The 18,376-nt window shown below is 44.3% G+C and overlaps 1 long non-coding RNA gene across 14 annotated transcripts in view; it reads right to left on the bottom strand.

The window, feature by feature from the left end:
* The window catches only part of LOC108516350 (uncharacterized), a 111,820-nt gene that overhangs the window by 60,691 nt on the left and 32,753 nt on the right, over positions 1-18,376 (bottom strand). For 10 of the 14 annotated variants that reach the window (XR_001881783.1, XR_001881781.1, XR_001881794.1 and 7 more), the window contains 2 exons: positions 10,060-10,162; positions 9,035-9,077 (listed from right to left, as the gene is read on the bottom strand). This is a non-coding gene — a long non-coding RNA (uncharacterized LOC108516350). Of the gene's footprint in view, positions 1-3,445; positions 3,483-9,034; positions 9,078-9,717; positions 9,730-10,059; positions 10,163-18,376 lie in introns of those variants that run through there. The other 4 variants (XR_001881788.1, XR_001881787.1, XR_001881789.1 and 1 more) reach the window with 3 other exon arrangements.

Raw genomic sequence — 18,376 nt, 5'->3', positions numbered from 1 at the left:
TTTTTAAGAGACGGAGTCTCGCTCTGTCGCCCAGGCTGGAGTACGGTGGCCGGATCTCAGCTCACTGCAAGCTCCGCCTTTCGGGTTTACGCCATTCTCCTGCCTCAGCCTCCCGAGTAGCTGGGACTACAGGCGCCTGCCACCTCGCCCGGCTAGTTTTTTTTGTATTTTTTAGTAGACACGGGGTTTCACCGGTTAGCCAGGATGGTCTCAATCTCCTGACCTTGTGATCGGCCCATCTCGGCCTCCCAAAGTGCTGGGATTACAGGCTTGAGCCACCGTGCCCGGCAGGACCCAGTAATTTCTTCACCAGAAGTCTTAGAGATTTCTTTCAGGTGATCTTTCCCTAGCTGTGCTGGTTGGGAATGGCATGCAGGGGAAGTAACTGGCTTGCTCTTTGGTTACTAGCTATGCCAGCTTCAATTCCTGGTACTTGGTCACCCACCCAGTCAGATTTAAATGGCAACCCACCTGTAACACCACCCTGCCCACAGAGCATGAGCTTATCTCCATTCAAGGATTGAAAAAAATATTATAGTCTAGACTGCCCACAAGATATAGAAGAGAAATTTAATAGGGAAGGTAGAAAATTTATGTCATATCCATTCCATAAAAATGAGCTACTTCCCATTTGGCACTGATCCCCATGTGTAACGTCAAAATCCTGAACTAGCATTAAGACTTGAGACTGATGCTGAGATCTATATAGTCCCAGAGCAGAAGGAAGTGTGCTCAGAAGTGCTCTAGAGAAATTCTGACGGAGGTCCAACCTAGGGAAGAGAGCCTCAGAGAAGCCTTCCTATCTTATATCCAGAAGCCAGTGATGGCCATGGCCATGATGGCACCATAGCATTTACCACTTCCTGTTTCCACTGGGATGGAGAAGAGCTTTCAAAGTTGAAGAATGCAGAATTCTTCCTTCCTCCCCATTTCAGAGTTCCACTGTGGATTAGAGCTATCTATCCTTTTGCAGACACACAGGAAATAGTGATTATTACCTTCATCTGGAATTTCAGATGAAGGTAATAGTAACATTATCTTCATCTGGAATTACTCTATTTGATATCCATTCCTTTGGAATAAAGATTCACTCTTTCCAAAACTGTATTCCACCAAACACATATTCTGTAAGATTTTAATAAATATTCCTTCAGGAAAAAAAAAATGGATCTCTAGTTAAATACGTTTGAAAAATGTTACATATTCTACTTCCCTTTTGGAGTTTTACAATGCATATTAAAAGCTCTTTTTGAGGTGGAGGCAGCTGGACAACTAACATGAAATCCAGGGCAAGAGCTCAACGAAGCTAAGAGCCTTGTTCCAGAAGGCAGCGGGACAGACTGGCATGACATCTAATTAGCCCAAAGAGTAGGTGGCAAAGTTCAAGGTGGTCAACACAGGGAGATCTGTGCATGGACAGAACTCTACCTACTAAAGCCTAGATGCAAGAAAAGGCTCTAGTATCAGATAAGTGACCTGGCCAGGGGAAGGGTGGAAAGTCCCTGGTGAGGGACTGACAGCAGGGCTTTAGTCCTGGACAGGGTTAGGAAGTCCAGGCAGAGAAACAAGACAACGCTTGTATTTCTAGGTAAAAGTCAAAATAAAGGTGAGATGGCAGGAAAGCAGAAACTGATAGGCAGAGAGCTGTCATTCAGGGCACAGAACACATGCCCAGGAGTTCCTCCCTACTGGAGACACTGGTTCTAATATCCTAGTGATCAGCAGATCCTGCTTTCCACTAGACCTCATGTATGAGGCTGCAGGGGTTGAGAGGAGAGGAAATGGTGTGGGAGGTTCAGAAATCTCGAGTAGTGCTGATTCCATTAAGGTAGGAGGTACAGACCTTGCCAAACTTGGGGGATAGGGAGGAGAGGCCATTCCTAGGCTGCCCACTAGGGAAATGTGTTCAAAAAAATTAGCTACAACCCAAGAGTCCTCAGTAAAGCCAAAAGTCTGGATCAAAAATAAAGTGCTCTAGACTTAGGATAGGAATATGGACAGTGAAATTGAACCTCGGGGTGGAGGCATCTATAAACCCAATTGTAAGGAGCTCAGAAAGGCACTGAGATTTGAGTTGCCTCTGCAAAATATGCCCTTAGGGGAGAAAATGCTGTGAGAATTCTAATCATAAAGGCAGAGAGCACTGGTGAATGAAAGACGATGCCAAGTCAACTAGGAAGGGTCTCTCTTTGGCAGAACTCAGGCCAATAAAGTCGTATGCCTTCTTTGGGAGGCCAAGGTGGGTGTATCACCTGAGGCCAGGAGTTCAAGACCAGCCTGGCCAACAAGGTGAAACCCCATCTCTACTAAAAATACAAAAATTACCTGGGTGTGGTGGTGCGCACCTGTAATCCCAGCTACTTGGGACGCTAAGGCAGGAGAATCACTTGAACCCAGGAGGCAGAAGTTGCAGTGAGCCAAGATCGCTCTACTGCACTCCAGCCTGGGCGGCAGAGTGAGACTCTGTCTCAAAAAAAAAAAAAAAAAGTTGTATGTCTTAATCACAGGGACTATCTTCACAGCTTCTGGATCAGCTACTTTGGCTCCACAAAATTAGTGCATGAGGAACTGTACCTTTGCATGGACACCTCAAGTGCTTTGTCATTGCTTTTGGCACGGCTTATTTTGCTTTCTGGTAAAGCTCTTAGCATAGCTCATTGGGAAATTGAGACCAGAAGTTGTCCGTGACCACCAGCCACGAAGGAAATGCCCTGCCCTTGTTGCCACTGGTGGCCTCTTTTGCGCCACCATTTTGCATCATTTCTCGGAAGCTGTGCCTCCCCCCTTCTAAGATCTGTGACAGTCTTGTCTGAGGACATCACAGTAAACCACAGACCCAAAGGTCCAGCACTCCTGGTTACATTCTAGCTGTCAGCTGCTCTCCACACAACACTGTGCCTCCATCTGAACATGCTGGTGGGAAATCTACCCACCCAGCACACCCTGTTTGGGGGTCACAGGCCTCCATAATAACCATCCTCAGCTGCTTGTTTTTTCTCAGACAAAACTGCGAAGGAAACCAAGTATTTCTTTACGGACCCAGCATCTCTCTTCAAGGCCTTTATCTCAAACTCATTGGCGTCTCCTTCCTGTCCCTACAACTAGGAGCACAGTGCCTTCTCCTCTCTATCCCTTCCTCAGTCTAGTTCTCAGAAATCAATCTTATAAACTCATTCACACTTCCACTTAACATGACCAAGATGTTTCACAATCAAAACCCTTCCTAGAGTCTCTTCATTTTTAACAGGGTCTCAAAGATTTAAATCAGGAAAAAGAAATTTCAACTGTGGGATTCCAAACAATAGCAAACAGCTAGGGCAAGTTTTTGAGGGGCAGGACACATTCTTGGTGCCCTGAAATTATACTACTTCACAGACCAGCTCTTTGTATTCCATCACCTGACACCTTCAAGCCATCTCTTCTGCTAGCCCAGGGGCCAGGATCCCTGAATGTGTGCCAGCACCCACTGCTATCTGGTCTCCCTTGGAAAAGAAAAAAAGAGACACACATAATTTTTTGTTTGTTTTTTGAGATGGAGTTTCACTCTTGTTGCCCAGGCTAGAGTGCAATGACACAATCTCGGCTCATGGCAACCACTGCCTCCCAGGTTCAGGCGATTCTCCTGCCACAGCCTCCCAAGTGGCTGGGATTACAGACATGAGCCACCACGTCCAGCTAATTTTGTATTTTTAGTAGAGACAGAGTTTCTCCATGTCGGTCAGGCTCATCTCAAAGTACCGACATCAGGTAATCCGCCTGCCTCGGCCTCCCAAAGTGCTGGGATTACAGGTGTGAGCCACGGCGCCTGGCCGAGACACCTCTTATTTACTCACTAATCATTCAATGTTAATAGTCACACAACAGGTGCCACCAGCTCCAGTACATGCAATAACACACCACACCCTCACCTCTAGCCCCATCACAGCTGACTTTGTGAGCCACATCAACAGATTTTATGTAGATGATAGGACAGAGCCACTTTAGTAGTAAACCAATTACCAGTGGTGTTTTGACACGTGTGGCCTACACTGTGATGAAGAACAAAGACTTCTTGAAATCCTCACCTACAGCCAATTGGTATCTTTCCCACATACGTTGTTGCAGCATCTCTATATATAGAATCTAGGACTCTGTAAACAATGTTCTAGCTAAACACGTACCAACAAGTAAAATCGCGAGGTAGGTAAAGATGGCATCTCATCAACCTTCTTTCTCCCACCCTTTCAGAAAAGCTCTGTGAAAACAGCATGGGTTTTGGCGTTGTACAGACTTGAGGAGAAATAAATCCTAGCTCAGCCCTTTTATTTAGCTGTGTGACCTTGGACAAGCTATGTAACTTCTTTGACTTTTAGCTTGCTCATGTGCAAAAAATGGGAATACTTTATTGGTTTGTACTACAACTAAATTATATATGAAAGCATCTAATACATGCCTGGCTCTCAACGGACACAAGTTTCTGTTATCCATCTAAATTATCATGTACCTGGTATCCTCAAGCTATCAAAGTCAATGTGTGTGCCCCAAACAAACCTTCCTTTTCTTTGCTAAACCCTATTGAACCTGCCATCCCCTATAAGAGCTGATCTAATCACACTGTTAAAAGGAATGCAATTCTGATGAAATGAATTCAAGTAAAACATAAACAACATTGCTGGGTTTCTATATTAACTCTGGGTTGGGGGATATTTCTGCATTTAAAAAAGAAGCCTGGTTGGGAGGCCGAGGCAGGTGGATCAATTGAGGTCAGGAGTTCGAGACAAGCCTGGCCAACATGGTGAAACCCCATCTCTACTAAAAAAAACAATTAGCCAGGCATGATGGCACGCACCTATAATTTCAGCTACTTGGGAGGCTGAGGTGAGAGAATCACTTAAACCCAGAGGCAGAGGTTGCAGTGAGCCAAGATTACAACACTGCACTCCAAGCTGGGCGACAGAGCGAGACTCTAAAAGAGAAGCCCGGAAATTCAAATGAGAGGCAGGATGTGTAATGGTGAGGCTCTCCTAAAGGACAAGAGACCAGTATTCACCTTTTCCACTGCAAGCACAGCCTCTTTTCACTCTCTCTGTGGAAGATGAGAAACCAATCCGAGCTACAGAACATCAGCTCAGATTGCTGAATGTCACACCTCAAATCAACAGCAGGTCCAGAATAGAACTTGGAGCCTTGGCTACCCCTCCTGCTCTAGTCAGCACGTCACTTCCTTACCCAGGAAGTTATGGTGTTGTTGTTTTTTTGTTTTCCCTAGGAGGTTTCCAACACTATTTTAAACTCTTTGGACTCAAGCAACAAGATTTGACTATGGTCACAGCCTTGAAACAGTGTGTGGGAGGCCTGGACCTTCTAGCATCGCACCTTTTTTAAATGGTCTCAACAAGGCCCAGATTAATACAGGTGGTACAATGAACCTATGTCTTGACTTGTCTCTTAGAGATCCAGGAAGGAGGATCACAGAGAAATTTCTAGGTTTTCCACATACAGGATCACAGAAGCAGATTATTCGGGGTAAAATCAGCCTAAGTATAATCACCTGACACATGTGCTATGCTGACTATAAATCACAATTCAGCATGGGAATTCTCATTATTAGGTACTCTTTGGCAGTATGTATGTTCTCCTTTGACTTTCCTGGCAAGACCCTAGTGAGCCAAGGGCACTAGCTCAGGCTAGGGTCTGAGAAGCCAAACACCCCTGGGGGAGGGAGGGTGGTGGAAAAGGCTGGCTGGCAGCTTCAGCAGGTGGTACAAAGGGGAACTGAAGGTGAAGTCTAGGGTGAGAGAAGGACTGGTCCAGGCAGGATTACTCAACAGCATGTGCTCAGGGAACTGGCAAAACAAGTACAACAACAACAAATATTTTAAGTTATTTTGTATTTATCAAAGTGGTAACCATGGTAAAAATCAGAATTTTGCTGCATTTTCTTTACACTTTGCTAGGTTTCTTTATACTTATTTTGCACTTACAGAGTTTTTAAAATACATACTGAGGGATGAAAGTATGAGGGACATCATAATTTTTCTATTGCTTAAGACTGTTAAACAAATTCTTAATCTGGCCTCTAACTTTAGGAACAAGAAAGGAAAACCAAGAGTTTGAACTTTCCAGGTGAATATTCATTTCTTCATTCAATAAATATTTCTTGAGGGATTAGTAAGTATCAGGCCTTTGCTCAGTCCTGGGATGCAGCAGCAAACAAAAGAGATGTGGGGCTCCTGGAGTTCAGTTTAGTGAGAGTGGGTAAGAACAAGAACAGAATCTAAAGCCAAAAGTCTTATTGGAAAAGAGGCAAGATTCCACAGCCAGCAATGAAATGCCAACAGAAAAGCGCAGAGGCAGGCAAGAAGCTATTCAGGGAGATGAGCTGGTTCAGAAAATGCTCTCATCCCCTCACTCACTTTGACAGGGGAGACAGCCACTGTGGTGGGTTGAATTCATCAATGTAAGTGCCCTCACAGCCAATGCCACCATGAAACTGCCCCTTCTCTGTTCACAGCCATGTAACTATAAGCTATGTGCAAGATCTTGAAAGCTCCAAAGAAAAACACAAGATTTGAACTGTCTACTGACAGAAATTCTAGAAGGTATACCACGCCAGAAGTGGGAAGTATAAAACCAACTGCCAGAGGCAACTGGGGGATCCTCCCTGGACATTGTCACTACACTTCTCTGACACTGCACGAAAAGTAAAAATAAAGACAGAATAGGAAAGGGAAAATAAAAGGGAGCGGGGAAGAGGGATCGAAGAAGAGATCGGGTGAGATGGTCAGGCTACAGTCAGAAGCCTCCTGAGAGGAGTTTCTGATTTACAGTATGAAGCAGGCAAGACATGAAGAAAGGCTATGGCCTGATGTGTTAGAAAAATGAGTCACGGGCCAGGTGTGGTGGCTCATGCCTGTAATCCCAGCACTTTGGGAGGCCGAGGCAGGTGGATCACAAGGTCAAGAGATCGAGACCATCCTGGCCAATACAGTGAAATGCCATCTCTACTAAAAATACAAAACTTACGTGGGCGTGGCAGCGTGTGCCTGTAATCCCAGCTACTCAAGAGGCTGAGGCAGGAGAATTGCTTAAACCCGGGAGGCGGAGGTTGCAGTGAGCCGAGATTGCACCACAGCACTCCAGCCTGGTGACAGAACGAGACTCTATCTCCAAAAAAAAAAAGGGGGCCGAGCAGGGTTGCTCACCCCTGTAATCCCAGCACTTTGGGAGGCCGAGGTGGGCGGATCACGAAGTCAGGAGATTGAGACCACCCTGGCTAACACGTTGAAACCCCATCTCCACTAAAAAAGCCGGGCGTGGTGGCAGGCGCCTGTAGTCCCATCGGGAGGCCGAGGCAGGAGAATGGCGTGAACCCAGGAGGCAGAGGTTGCAGTGAGCTGAGATAGTGCCACTGCACTCCAGCCTGGGTGACAGTGCGAAACTCTGTCTCAAAAAAAAAAAGGAAAAAGAAAAACGAGTCATTCCGGCAGCTCAGCTACAGCACGGTCAGAAGGTGATGGCCATGGTAAAGGTGGAGAGCCAACAACAGCAACAGCAGGAGGTACAGAATCTATGCACAGCCAGCACAGTAGGGGCCTACAGAGATCTCAAAGTATTTGACTTCTCTGGGCCTCAGTTTCCTCTATCTGAAAATGAAGATGGTAACAGTGTACATTAATTACCTAGGACTGCCATAACAAAATTACCACAAACTACATGGCTTAAAACAACAGAAATTTATTCTCTCACAGTTCAGGAAGCTACAAGTCTGAAATCCAGGTGTCAGTAGGGCCATGCTCCTTCTGAAGGCCCTAGGGAAGAATCCTTCCTTGTCTCTTCTAGTTTCTGGTGGTCGCTGGCAATCCTTGGAGGGCCGCAGCCATTCCTTAGTTGGCAGCAACATAACTGCAATCTCTGCCTCCATCTTCATGTGGCCATCTTCCCTCTGTGTCTCTCTCTTCTTATGACAACACCAGTCACTAGACTAGGACTTTCCAGTTAAACTTCATCTCAACTTGATTATATGTGCAAGGACCATATTTCTAAGTAAGATCACATTCATAGGTTCTGGAGCAACATGAATTTTGGGGGATACTATTCAATTCGGTACAGAGCACCAACCTTATAAGAAGTTTATACATGTAAGGTATTATACTTAGGACCATGACTGGCACACAATATGTGCTGTGTAAAGGTTGGCTACTCTTCTTCAACATCTCTGGCAGGTAGCTGTTGCCAAAAGGGTATGTGGGTGTGTTCTGTTATGTTAAGAATCACCCTCCCTCCATTTTGAGTCAGAGGCAAGAAACTAAATGAAACTAGAGTTCTGAAATAAGCCGATTAGGGCAGAGCTAGAGCACGTGTTTATTACCATTCAGTACCCCTTATCAATATCCTAGCAATATTCTCAGGTTGGAGTGAAAAAAATACCCGCTACAAGCACTTGTTTTTTGAACAACATAGACTTTATCATTCCAAATGAACAATGGCCCTTCAAAGCAGTCCCCTTGTTAAGATCTGCCTTGGAAGAGCCTTCAGAGCCAGCCAAGAAGCTGCAGCAGAGAGATAGCAGTCTCGTCACTTACAATTCAGACTGTGAGTTCTGATCCCAAACTGTTTTACATGGTATATTCACCCCATGGTTTGGTAATGAAATGACCTTTGGCTGTATCCAAACATTAAATCCATTCTCTGAGATGGAGATTTGCTATTTCTGAGGATGTGATATTCAAAATAACAAGCCACTTTCAAATTAGGGAAGAGAAGAACAGATTAAAGGCTACTGCTCTTGCTTCTCCTTCTTTAATGAATGAATTTGGGACAGCTACCCAACTGAAAAAAAATACAAGGCGGGGCGCGGTGGCTCACGCCTGTAATCCCAGCACTTTCGGAGGCCAAGGCGGGCAGATCAGAAGGTCAGAAGTTCGAGACCAGCCTGGCCAACATAGTGAAACCCAGTCTCTACTAAAAATACAAAAGTTAGCCTGGAATGGTGGCATGTGCCTGTAGTCCCAGGTACTTGGAAGGCTGAGGCAGGAGAATCGCTTGAACCCGGGAAGCAGAGGTGGTGAGCTGAGAACACGTCATTGCACTCCAGCCTAGGCAACAGTGAGTGAGATTTCGTCAAAAAAAAAGAAAAGAAAAAAGAAATACAGCCAGATCCCAACCACTCTCTTCATATTTAAATAAATACCAGATGGATCAAAGATTTAAATTTAAAGATAAAAGACTTAAACACACACAGTACTCAAAAAGAACAAGTAACTATTTTATAATTTTGAGGTGGGGAAGCATGCTTTTCTAAACATTAGTCTAGTAGCAGAAAAAATTATAAGGGAAGAGATTTTCTGACTACCTAAAAACGTAAAATTTGCATACAGAAAAAAAGCTGCATAAACAAAGGTGAAAGGAAATGACAAAATGGGAACAATTCTGTATTATATATGATAGTTGACAAGTTAAGTCTTACAAATAAAAAAAAAATATTGGAAAAAATGTGCAGGCAAGGTGCAATGCTTCACACCTGTAACCCCCAATGCTTTGGGAGGCCAAGGCGGGAGGAGCACTTCAGTCTAAAGTTCAAGATCAGTCTGGGCTGCAAGAACCCATCTCTAAAAAAAATAAAAAATTAGCTGGGTGTGGCAGCAGGCACCTGTAGTCCCAGCTACTCACGAGGCTGAGGCAGGAGGATCTCTTGAGCCCAGGAGTTCAAGGCTACAGTGAGCTATGATTGCACCACTGCACTCCAGCCTAGACAACAAACCAAGACCCTGTCTCTAAGAGAGAAAAAAAAAAAATTCAAAAGTCATGAATAACTGATTTAAAGAAAAAACAGAAAGGTCCAAAATACATCTGAAAATTCAACCTTTAATATTCAAATAAATGAAAATTAAATCATACTTAATGAGTGCTATGTTTCAGTTACTATTTATTCTAAGCATTTTACTTGGATTTATTCCTCACAATAACCCTATAAAATAAGTGCTATCATTGCCTCACAATAACCCTATAAAATAGGTGTTATCATTATGCCTACTTTACCACAATGAAATTGAAGGACAGAGAAGGTAAATGACTTACCTAAGGTCACCCAGTTAGTAAATGGCTGAGTCAGAATTCATCCCTTAGCAGGCTGGCTCCAAAGTCACATTCTTAACCACTGTGTTACAAGACCATGTCTCACCTGTTAGATGAAGAAGACAAAAAATACAACACCCAACGTTATCAAAAGCATGGGAAAACAGGCAATCTCATGTGCTGCTAATGTAAGTTTACATTCTTAAGGGTAGTTTGGCTCCATGACTTGACATTTTAAATATGCATACCTTTTAACTCGGCAGGTGAATTTCTTGGAATTTATCCTGAAGAGATAGTGCACAAGCATGCAAAGATGTATGTATCAAGTGTTTACCACAGAATGCTCACAATAATCAAAATATTGCAAATAAAAAGCCAGTAAGTATACCAAATGTCCAACAAATTCATTCACTCAACAAATATTTATTGAGCATCAATGATGTACCAGGAACTGTTCTCAATACCAGGTACAGAGCATGGATAAAAGAAAAAAGGGCCAGGCATGATGGTTGACGCCTGTAATCCCAGCACTTTGAGAGGCTGAGAAGGGAGGATTGCCTGAACCTAGGAGTTTGAGACCAGCCTGGGCAACACAGTGAGACCCCTATCGTTAGAAAACATTTTTTAAAATAGCTGGGTGAAGCAGCACATGCCTGTAGTCCCAATTACTTGAGAGGCTGAGGTAAGAGGATCACTTAAGCTCAGGAGATGGAAGTTGCACTGAGTCGAGATCATGCCACTGCACTCTAGCGTGGGTGACGGAGCGAGACCCTGTCTCCAAAAAAAGGGGGAGAAACACTCATTCTATGATACAGAATGGGATGCTGCCTGATTCTAGCATAATAAAACAATCTTTAAAAGAAAAATCCCCATCTTCATGGAGCTTATATTCTAATGGAGGGAAGTTAGGCAATAAGCAAATAAATGAGAAGAGTATATATCAGGTGATGCTAAATGCTATAGAGAAAAATACAGAAGGGAAGAGATAGGGAAGAAAGGGGGATTGTTATCTTGTTAAGGGAGTCAAAGACGACCCCATTGATAACAGATAAAATAAATGGATTAAATATTAGAGAATAGCAGTATGATATATCCACTCACTGAACTATAATTCAGCCCTTTATTCTGTATTTATTGACATGAAAATGTCCTCAATCAAGTGAAATCAAGTGAAAAAAGATGATAAAACAGTAACAAGGCATGACTCCACTGATATAAAATTACACGTATATATATGCTCATATTCCAACTGGGAGAGTGGACCAACATCTAACAAGATTAATACTGAGTAAGGGTCCAGGCTGAGTGCCAGGCAACAGGATAAGCAGTATGTTTGTTCACACACCCATTCACTGATCCTCCTCCCAATACCGATACCTTGCTCCAGAAAGAATTTAAGGACAGCATAATCCCAGCACTTTAGGAAGCCAAGCAGCAGGATCATTTGAGCCCAGGAGTCCAAGGCTGCAGTGAGCTGTGAGCATACCCCTGCACTCCAGCCTGTGTGAAAGAGCCAGACCCTGTCCCAAAAAAACAATAAAAACCAAAACTTGGCCCTTGTGAACCCTCCCTTCCCCCCTCCCCCCCAAAAAAAGAAAACAACAAAACACAAAAAATAAACGTTTGTTCCAGGGCAATCTGGAAGAAAAAAAAAAAAAGAATTTAAGGACAGCAAATCTACACACCTCCTCAAGTTCTTTATTTCTCTCATCCTTTCTCTCTTCTTCCCAGAAGCCAAGCCAGTGACAGTGTGAAAAGGTACATAAAAGGATGGAAGGAAACCTCTACAGAATCTGGATGGGATTCCTCTTATTTCAACACATAGGAAACAGGTCCTGGGAAGCACAACTCCTCCCTGCACACCTGCAGGATTTGAAGCAAGGCTACCTGACTCAGACTCCCTATTTTATCCCCTCCCTACTAAACCCAAGATGCCCTGCAGGGACAGATGGGAGCAATCCTGGCTCATCATATGGAGGTGACAGGCCACAGGAGGCCAGAGCTCTACCTTTGGTACACAAGGCCTGTATCTTTCTATGAGCAGAAATGACAGAGTCAAACCGTTTTTGGCCCCTACCCTGTCCTCTCATCCATGCCTGTACTCATAAGCTATCCTGGCTAAGTTAACTCATGCTCAACGCCCCCATATCCACCGCCTTGCCCAGTTACCCCAGAGATTCACAGATTTCCCCAGTAAGAGACTAAGTCCCTACCAAGAAAGCTGCCTAGAGTGACCAGACATGTTAGTTTGATGCAAACATTTCCAGTCTCGGGTGAGGGTAGCCAGGGTTCAGATCTATCTGCTCTTAGATATGTAGGAGCAGACTACACTTCTTGTTTGACCATAAAGCCACAAACAAGGAACTGGAAACTTCCCAAAGGTGAAATCCACATTGTTGTTGCCTGTATCTTTAGCCTGGGGTGGGGGGTATAGGCACATGAGTGGAGGCAGGGCACTCAGGGAGAGACTCAACTACTTCAAAACATTTCTCACATACTCTCTGTCACCTTTTGGACACCAACTATAAGTCAGGCACTGTGTTAAGTGCTTTCATATACTACTGACAAAAAAAGCAAAATCACTTTTATCAAATATTCCTACTATGTGCTACTGAATTTAAGACGCCAAAAGCACATTCAGGTCCAGCTGCCCTGCTGATAGTTAAATATTCAGGCTTGATGTTAAGCAGAGGATAGAAACCTGAGATTCTCTCCTCAGGGTTATCACAGAAGTGTACATACTATCAAGTCAGATTCTTCAGGCTCCAATCTGGCTTCAGCTCTCTTACCTGCGCTTTCAGCAGAAACATCACAAACACTCATGTACACATCTCAAGTCCCCAACACACTTGGTCTGCAAGTGGAATAAATTCCCTGCTAGAAATGGGTACCACATGAGGTAGAAAAAACCAAAAGTAATCACACTTCTTCAGCAGAGGAACCTCTTTCTCTCTCCACTTCCATCTTTGCCAAATACGTATTTATTGAACAACTCATATTATGCTCATCACTACAGGATATAAGAGATGCCTCCTGCCTTCAAAAATTTACTCCATTAGGAAAAACAAAATCAACACATAGGAAGCATGTTATAAAAATAAGAGGACTCACCGGGCACAGTGGCTCATGCCTGTAATCCCAGCACTTTGGGAAGCTGAGGCGGCTGGATCACAAGGTCAGGAGTTCAAGATCACCCTGGCCAAAATGGTGAAACCTCATCTCTACTAAATATACAAAAATTAGCCAGGCGTGGTGGCAGGCACCTGTAATCCCAGCTACTCAGGAGGCTGAGGCAGGAGAATCGCTTGAACCTGGGAGGTGGAGGTTGCAGTGAGCTGATATCGTGCCACTGCACTACAGCCTGGGTGACAGAGTGAGACGTCGTCTCAAAAAAATAAATAAAAAAAATAAGAGGGCTCCAGGATTTCTAGTGCATGGAACAGGAAAAAAGAGATGCTGGTAAAACAAATGGAAAAGTATGTAAAGTAAGACAAATGGTGGGATGTCCTGGTATATATATCTATCTTCAATTTCAAATAACCACATCTCCCCTTTTTGGTTCCATTCCTAGTACAGTGATATTTTACTTCAAGAAAAATCTCCAATACAAACATCTGAGACATAAAGTTGGGGATCATTCACAAGGCAAAAAGGAGTCTCCTCTTTGCTGTAAAATTAACTAAGATATGATTTAACCACCCCTCAAACTATCCCTGTATCATACATACATACATATACATACAATGTTTATACCCAGCTTTTCAGGATCACATTTATAAGGTGAAGCAAAGTAGTTTTAAAAAGTATTCAGGACAGGCCAGGTGGCTCACGCCTATAATCCCAGCACTTTGGGAGGCCGAGACAGGTGGATCACCTGAGGTCAGGAGTTTGAGACCAGCCTGGCCAACATGGTGAAACCCTGTCTCTATTAAAAATATGAAAATTAGCCAGGCATGGTGGCGTACGCCTGTAATTCCAACTACTCAGGAGGCTGAGGCAGAATCACTGGAACCTGGGAGGCAGAGATTGCAGTGAGCAGAGATTGCACCACTGAACTCTGAATGCCACTGGGCAACAGAGCAAGACACCGTCTCAAAAAAAAGAAAAAGACACATGCACACGTATGTTTATTGCAGCACTATTTACAATAGCAAAGACATGGAACCAACACAAATACCCATCAATGATAGACTGGATAAAGAAAATATGGTACATATACACCATGGAATACTATGCAGTCATAAAAAGGAATGAGATCATGTCCTTTGCAGGGGCATGGATGAAGCTGGAAGTCATCATCCTCAGCAAACTAACACAAGAACATAATACCAAACACCACATGTTCTCACTCATAAGTGGGAGCTGAACATTGAGAACACATGGACACAGAGAGGGGAATAACACACACCAGGGCTCTTGGGGGGTGGGAGGTGGGGGGTGAGGGGAGGGAACTTAGAGGACAGGTCAATAGGTGCAGCAAACCACCATGGCACACATACACCTATGTAACAAACCTGCACGTTCTGCACATGTATCCAGTTTTGTTTTTTTTGTTTTTTAGAATAAAGAAAAACATTTTGGCTGGGTGCGGTGGCTCATGCCTGTAATCCCAGCACTTTGGGAGGCCGAGACGGGCGGATCCCGAGGTCAGGAGATTGAGACCATCCTGGCTAACACAGTGAAACCCCATCTTTACTAAAACTACATTTAAAAACAATGAGCCGGGCGCGGTGGCGCGCGCCTATAGTCCCAGCTACATGGGAGGCTGAGGCAGGAGAATGGTGTGAACCTGGGAAGCAGAGCTTGCAGTGAGTGGAGATCGCGCCACTGCACTCCAGCCTGGGTGACAGAGCAAGACTCCATCTCAAAAAAAAAAAGAAAAAAAATTTTATAAAGGCAATGTATCAAGTTGGGTGTGATAGCACATGCCTATAATCCTGACACTTGGGAGGCCAAGATGGAAGGACTGCTTGAGGCGAGGGGTTCAAGACCAGCCTGGGCAACATAGCAAGAAGACTCTGTCTCTACAAAAAAATTAAAAATTAAAAATTAAAATATTTAAAAAGGCAATGTATTGGCCGGGCGCGGTGGCTCAAGCCTATAATCCCAGCACTTTGGGAGGCCGAGACGGGTGGATCACGAGGTCAGGAGATCGAGACCATCCTGGCTAACACGGTGAAACCCCGTCTCTACTAAAATACAAAAAACTAGCCGGGCAAGGTGGCGGGCGCCTGTAGTCCCAGCTACTCCGGAGGCTGAGGCAGGAGAATGGCGTGAACCCGGGAGGCGGAGCTTGCAGTGAGCTGAGATCCGGCCACTGCACTCCAGTCCAGGCAACAGAGCCAGACTCCGCCTCAAAAAAAAAAAAAAAAAAAAAAGGCAACGTATTGATGAAGAATGGCTAAACTATGATGCATACATAAAACGGAATATTATTCGGCCTTAAACTGGAAAAAAATCCTATCACATGCTACAACATGGATGAACCCTAACACACTATGCTAAGTAAAATAAGCCCATCACACACACAAAAATACTGTATGACTCTATTTATATGAGGTAGTGAAGTATTCAAATTCATAGAAACAGAAAGTAGAATGGTGGTACCAGAGAGAAAGGAGGGGTAGGGCAAGTAGAGTTGTTGTTTAATGGGTACAGAGTTTCAGTTTTGCAAGATGAAGAAGTTCTGGAGATCTGTTGCACAAAATGTGAATATACCTAAGACTACTAAAACGTAAAGACTTAAAAATGGTTAAAATGGCAAATTTTATGTTTGTTTTTTACAATTTCTCATACACTTAAAAATGGTTAAGATGGTAAACTTTATGTGTGTTTTTATCACAACTGCTTTTTTTTTTTTTTTTTTGAGATGGAGTCTTGCTCTGTCTCAAAGAGCTGGAGTGCAGTGGCGCGATCTCAGCTCCCTGCCACTGCAACCTTCACCTCCTGGGTTCAAGTGATTCTCCTGTCTCAGCCTCCCAAGTAGCTGGGATTATAGGTGTGTGCCACCTCACCCAACTAATTTTTTTTGTATTTTTAGTAGCAACTGGGTTTTGTCATGTTGGGCAGGCTGGTCTCGAACTCCTGACAAGGTGATCCACCCGCCTCAGCCTCCCAAAGTGCTAGGATTACAGGCATAAGCCATCGCGCCCAGCTCACAATTACTCTTTTTAAAAAGGTAATGTTCATATGGTGAAAAAAAAAAAATTCAGCAACAGAGAAGGATATTAAAAAACGAAAAGGCCAGGCATGGTGGCTCATGCCTATAATCCGAGCACTTTGGGAGGACAAGGCAGGTGGATTGCTTGAGTTCACGTGTTCTAGACCAGCCTGGGCAACATGGCGAAACCCCATATCTATTGAAAAAAAAAAAAAGAAAGAAGGAAAAAGAAAACTTTCAGGAACAGTATGGGTATATAACACGTATACAGAGTTTCTCCTCTTTTTACATACAAATGCTAACACTAGTACACTAGCCATAAAAACTATTCTGCACATTAGTTTTCTCTTAATGACAGATCTTGGAGATCGTTCCATATCAGTGTTTGTGTATATCTGTGCAATTTTTCTTTTTCCTGCAACCAACCATCCATCCTTTTTTTTTTTTTGAGACAGGATCTTGCTCTGTTGCCCGGGCTGGAGTGCAATGGGATGATCTCAGCTCACTGCAACCTCCGCCTCCCAGGTTCCAGCAACTCTCTTGCTTCAGCCTCCCAAGTAGCTGGGATTACAGGCATGCACCACCACGTCCAGCTAATTACTGTATTTTTAGTAGAGATGGGGTTTCACCATGTTGGCCAGGCTGGTCTTGAACTCCTGACCTCAAGTGATTCACCAGCCTCGGCCTCCCAAAATGTTGGGATTATAGGCATGAGCCACCACACCCAGCCAGTAAAAGGTTTTTTTTTTGTTTTGTTTTGTTTTTTAGAGGGAGTCCCACTCTGTGACCAGGCTGAAGTGCAGTGGCACAATCTCGGCTCACTGCAACCTCTGCCTCAAGTTCAAGCAATTCTCCTGCCTCAGCCTCCCGAGTAGCTGGGACTACAGGTGAATGCCACCACACCCAGCTAATTTTTTGTATTTTTAGTAGAGACAGGGTTTCACCATGTTGGCCAGGATGGTCTTGACCTCTTGACCTCGTGATCTGCCCGCCTCAGCCTCCAAAAGTGCTGGGATTACAGGCGTGAGCCACCATGGCCGGCCAGTAAAATGTATTTTTAAAGCAAAACATATTAAGGACTTTGCAGATCAATTTTGCACAGCTTTTCCCTCAACAAATATGTTCAGGCCAGGCATGGTGGCTCATGCCTGTAATCCCAGCACTTTGAGAGACCGAGGCAAGAGGACTGCTTGAGCCCAGTTCAAGACCAACGTGGGCAACATAGATCCCACCTCTGCAAAAAAAGAAGTTAGCCAGGCATGGTGGCTCAAGCCTGTAGTCCTAGCAACATGGGAGGGTGAGGTGGGAGGATCGCTGCCGCTTGGGAGGTTGAGGCTGCAGTGAGTGGAGACTGCACCACTGCACTCCAGCCTGGGTGACAGTGCTAGCTAGACCCCGACTCCAAAAAAAAAAAAGTTCAGATTTCACTCTTTATATATCCTCCAGGAAAACTGAGTTAATGATTGATATTTTCTTTGGTTTGACTTGAGTAACATTCTCACCTCAGCTCATTTCTTTTCTTTTTTTTTTTTTTCCTTCTTTTGAGACGGGGTCTCGCTCTGTCGTCCAGCCTGGAGTACAGTGGTACCACCTCTGCTGTCCTGGCATCCCAAAGTGCTGGGATTACAGGCGTCAGCCAACGCACCTGGCCAAGCTTATTTCTACTAGGCTGTATGTGTTGGCTTTATCAGTACCACAAGGAATCATGGATACGATCAAGGAAATACATGAAAGACACATCATCCTCTCAATGCTATGGTCACCCTTTACACTCTGCTGTCTTTATCAATGGCTTGTCAAAAGTATTCATTTTATTGTGTTTAGCTCTGAGGAAACTGAGTCTCACTCTGTCACCCACGCTGCAGTTAACCTTCACCTCTTGGGTTCAAGCAACCTTTACCTCCCAGGTTCAAGCAATTCTCCTGCCTCAGCCTCCCAAGTAGCTGGGACTACAGGCACGTGGCACTGCACCCAGCTAATTTTTGTATTTTTTGTAGAGAGAGTGTTTTGCCATGTGGGCCAGGCTGGTCTGGAACTCTTGGCCTCAAGTGATCGCCTGTGTCAGCCTACCAAAGTGCTACAATTACAGGTGTAAGCCACTGTGCCCGGACTCTGCAGAAATTTTTTTTTGAGACAAAGTCTTGCTCTTGTCTCCCAGGC

Source organism: Rhinopithecus bieti, unplaced genomic scaffold (assembly GCF_001698545.2).
Source record: "Rhinopithecus bieti isolate Rb0 unplaced genomic scaffold, ASM169854v2 scaffold_36315, whole genome shotgun sequence".
NCBI lineage: Eukaryota > Metazoa > Chordata > Mammalia > Primates > Cercopithecidae > Rhinopithecus > Rhinopithecus bieti.
This window is presented reverse-complemented; position numbering and strand designations above follow the sequence as displayed.